This window comes from Hippichthys cyanospilos, chromosome 13 (genome assembly GCF_059441005.1).
Source record: "Hippichthys cyanospilos isolate Australia breed blue-spotted pipefish chromosome 13, RoL_Hcya_1.0, whole genome shotgun sequence".
Taxonomy (NCBI): Eukaryota; Metazoa; Chordata; class Actinopteri; order Syngnathiformes; family Syngnathidae; genus Hippichthys; species Hippichthys cyanospilos.
Window position 1 is genome coordinate 9,410,080 of NC_142381.1, and position 4,530 is coordinate 9,414,609.

Here is a 4,530-nt window from a genome sequence, read left to right on the forward strand (position 1 = left end):
CACAAACAGTACTTAAGTGATGACTGCTTGCTTTTAATATATTTAAAAAAAAAAAAAACTGTGTATGTCCACTGTTTAGTATGCCTTTTTTTAAGATTAAGCCATAGTGTGACTTTAAAATTCAATTGAAAATCTCAAGTTTTTTTTTTTTGAGTGGGGGTGGTAGCTTCAAAGACGCATTATGGTAATATTGGCTCAGTGAATGAAATTGAAAGAAAATATGGACTTGGTTCTCTCTTGTGACTAAAGTATAGCAGCGTCAATTCTTCGAGGAATACCTTTTACAATATTCTGCAACGCAGTCTGCCTGTGGGATTTTTTTCTTTCCATACATCAGTCAGAAGAACATTTGTCACTGATGTTGAAATTGAAAGAGTGCTTCACTCGGTTGTTCTTGTTCATCTTAAAAAGGCTGAATGAGGCTGACTTTAGGGTCCCCGGTTTCCTCTGTGCCAACCTCATTTACGAATGCATTTTATGGAGCTGGCTTTGTGCACGGGGGACAGTCATGCCGCAACTATAAACACTAGGAAGGATACAATTGTCTTGGTCGGATCCATAATTCAAATTAAAGTGGAACAAAGTGGTCCAATCCGGGTTATGATCAATTGGTGGAATCATTTATCGATTAAAAGCTGTGTCTAAAGCTCATACAGCGTTTCAGCATCGATTAGCTGCACACCACTTATGAGTGTTTCATCCACCCAGGATGAGGAGGTAACATGAAGAAAATAAACAACTCTAGTGTGTTACACAGTATGTTGAGGACAACCAATTCAAAATACTAAATAAAGCTTCCTTGTTTGCCTTTGAGTTTCTTTGATTACTTTTATTTAAATTAATATTGACGGGAATACAGGCATTTCTATTTGTCTGCAGAAAATTTATTTTCTCTTGAAAAATGTCTGTCATAAAAGAAGATGGGCATTATATCCAATAGAATTTAAACTGCAGGCATACAGTGGATGCCGACCATGACTGAGACTTCACTGTCACACCTTCCTTTATTACTCAACAAATTAAGTATTTAAATTCAGAATACTTCCAACCTACCTTGACATACTCACCCTAAATTTGGACAAAAAGAAGAATAACCCTAGAGGGAAACAAAAGGCCAGTGTCCTATGTCTTGCCTCACCCCATTTGCACTGTAATTTAGCACACAACAAACACACTTTGTCACCCTTACCCAGGGACAAAGTCAGGTGATTAACACGAAGAGTAGGTAAAAAGATTTAGGCTTGTGTTAGGTCGGCAAAATGGACGGCAGAAAATCAATTCAAGCACAAGGGCTAAAATGCAGTACATTTCCCAGTATGTGTGTGGGGGTACTGCTCATTACACAGCAAAAAGATGATCGCATGAATGAGCTACTGGGCAAAGGAAGGAACACACCCCTCCAAGCACTCCCACCACATAGGGATCAATTAATCTGTGTAAACCAACAGCTTTGACCGAACACTCATCAATAGCTGCCTGGGAAAGTGGAGGTTTGCACGCACGCAACACCTTTGAGGACAGATAAAGGTTATAGTACCACCTGACCACTGCAAATATTTATCCTCTTTTTTTATTAAATTGAGACAAAATTACAAATAGAGCCTGACTCTGTCTTGTACGCTTTTTTTCTGACAATGGTTTGATCTGACTGACTATTAATGCAAATTGAGAATTACATCAGACTTGAGAGCCTGCAGTTCAAACAGACTGGGAGTGGGCACATAACAACAGACGAAAAACCATTGCACACTGATGTCTATTTCCTGGGAGGTTTTTTTTTTTTTTTTTTGGTTGTTTTCTTTTTTTGTTTTGCTACCTGGCTGCAAAACAGCAATTCTTGGGAGGAAATGGAATGTTGTTGGAACCACTCATCTTGGCAGCCCATCCCTCTTACTTGCATACGTCAGTAGTTCCACAGATCACTACATCCGTCAATTCTGAGGAGAAAACTGTTTTTGCACTTGGAAAGGATATAAAGGTAAACAGAGCAGAATCTTAGACTAACATTGCCAGAAAACAATCAACATTTACAAAGAAGGACAAGAACTCGTAAAAAAAACGTAACATGCATGCGGCAGCAAGACTCAGTTGGGCACACTTGGTTAAGCCGTAGGCATGATGTTAATAACCAACCAACTAATTGAAAAGCTAATTGTTGAGAATTGAAGAAATCATTCAGGGAGATTTCATGTGAAATGGAGTGCTGTTGTGTTAGTCAGAATCACTTTGTGGAAGGAAAAACAATATTGAATTTACACAGGCAAACCAACTTAGCACTCCAATGTCTTTGTCCATGCTGACATTTCTCATAAAAACATTGAACTGTTACATTAACCGCTATACTGTGGTGGCAGAACACCGTTGATTGTTTAAAAGGCCTCAACTACTGGCCTTTAGAAAATGAACCTGTTAAACGATATTCAAGAGGCCATAATATAGAATGAATAATTAAAAAAGAAAAAAAAATCATCACCTCTATGGCAAAACCCTGATACAAGAAAATTGAGTGACAATGAGTTCAGTCTCATAACCTTATAATTAAGCATGACGATTCATAATGATCACCATAAACCATAAACCCCCAAAAACATTAAGTAGAAATGAAGACATTTTTCAAGTCTTTTCAGAGAAGAAGCTCAAACTCTTAATTACAATATCTAATGTTGGCTTGTAATGTAACAAGAATACTGTATTTTTCAAATTACACTATAAGGTGCACCAGATTATAGGGCACAGTCTGAATGAAGAGGTAACCAAAGGATTTTAAGTGCCTTTCAAAGACAGTATTCACATAATGTCAGCGTGAGCAAATCAGGGTCAAGGATAACGTGTATTTCTATAATGGTACTTTCATTCATTCATTTTTTTCCACTAACCGCTTCGCAGTGTTAGACACATATGTGCCATTCATGGTGGAGGATGTGAAAAGAAGCTTCTTTGGAATACACACTGTGAATGTGAATGAACAAAGCAACGTATTGGAGAAGAAATACATGCACATACATTTCAAGGTTAAACCAGAAAGATTTCAAACTGACAAAGTACACCCAAATGTGTTCTGACCATTTTGCTCAAGGAACGTGTCCTACCTTTAGGTCTTTGTTTTCGTCTCCCAGCAGCCCAAAAGTTGACATTGTTGTCAAAGTACATGAAAAAGGGTGATTAGTCAATAATGTTATCATAGTCAACATGCTAACACATGTTTTTAGCCTACTTGAAGCTATCAAAAGAAATTAAGATGGGAATACAGCTCCAAATATTTGACAACTAACAGTGGCGGTCTGTACATTTCATTTAGGCCTTCAGTGATATCCTACTTAGTCCGACTCGAACAAATACCCCTCAAAACACCATGACTGGAGAAATCATATACCGAAGCACACGCACGCATTACCAGGCATTGCATCACCTTAATAAAGCACAACACGGGCTATTTTGCGGAGCATTTAAACATCAATGAGCCCACATCAGCAATTAAAACTTATCACTGTACGTGATAGTCAAAACTTAAAAATAAAAGGGAATTTAAAATTATTTGTCCACAAAGTTAGCATTTGGCATGTGGAGACTTTATTAGTCTGTAAATTTAAATGGAATACTTTTAGCAGAGGTATATTGTGCTGCTGTAACTGTCAATTGTCAAGGTTACATAAAAACATGTTTGAGTGTATCAACCCAATCAGTCCGTGCTGTAATTTGGAGATGCCGATGTCCCCTTTACTTTATTTACTCCTCAAACCTCCAAGCCCGTGTCGTCTCTGATTATCATCATGTGGATTGTCCTGGCCTGCAGATAGCTGAATCACTACTAATCTATCAGACATTAGTACGACCGGCGTCAGATGGATTGCTGTGAAAGAGCTGACTGGCTCCACCCGTCCAGAATTAGACTCATAAAAACACAGTGCTTTGGCTTGAAAGTAAATCCAATTCTTGTATGACGCTGCCGGTCACCGCTGCAGACGACAGTGATGTTAAGTTGTCGATAAAGGAGAACCTGTTCAAAGGGTGACCGGATCCTATCATATGCAAACCGAATAAAGAGACCAAAACCTTTAATACAGATGAACAAATTTTACATGTTCCTTTTCTAACTGCATATATGGACGCTAACCATTTTGTTTCCTAAACATTTCTCAAGGTTGGGAGCTGAATGTGACCCAGAAATCGATGTCAGCGCCATATCTTGAAGGACATCTCAAAGGTTTCTGTCAATTAACATTGATGTATGTAATGGAAAGTCCTATGTCCAATCAATCAGATTGTGACTTTGTGAATGCTTTCTTCAGGACAATTTTGGTCCAGTGAGTAAAAATAATGTGCCAACTGTAGCAGCCAGATTAGCGGTATGCATTTTCTTTGGGCCAGACCTCAATACCAAACTACCGATGAAATGAGGAAGTAAAAAAAAAAAAGATAGTGAGGTTATTAAACACTTTTATTTCAGATTGCAGTGTTTAGTTGGAATTTGAAAGGTTGAGTTGAGCCGAATTTTCATTGGGACTGCAAGGCCACATGTTTGGGAGCTCT

At 38.2% G+C, this 4,530-nt stretch overlaps 1 long non-coding RNA gene across 1 annotated transcript; it reads right to left on the minus strand.

Annotated features, from left to right (window-relative positions):
* Window positions 1-440: 440 nt before the first annotated feature.
* LOC148413752 (uncharacterized) lies at window positions 441-3,379 on the minus strand. Its single transcript, XR_015867635.1, has 4 exons — window positions 3,090-3,379; window positions 2,877-2,949; window positions 1,817-1,937; window positions 441-1,148 (listed from the first exon to the last, which is right to left on the minus strand). It is a non-coding gene; the product is annotated as an uncharacterized LOC148413752 (long non-coding RNA).
* Window positions 3,380-4,530: the final 1,151 nt, after the last annotated feature.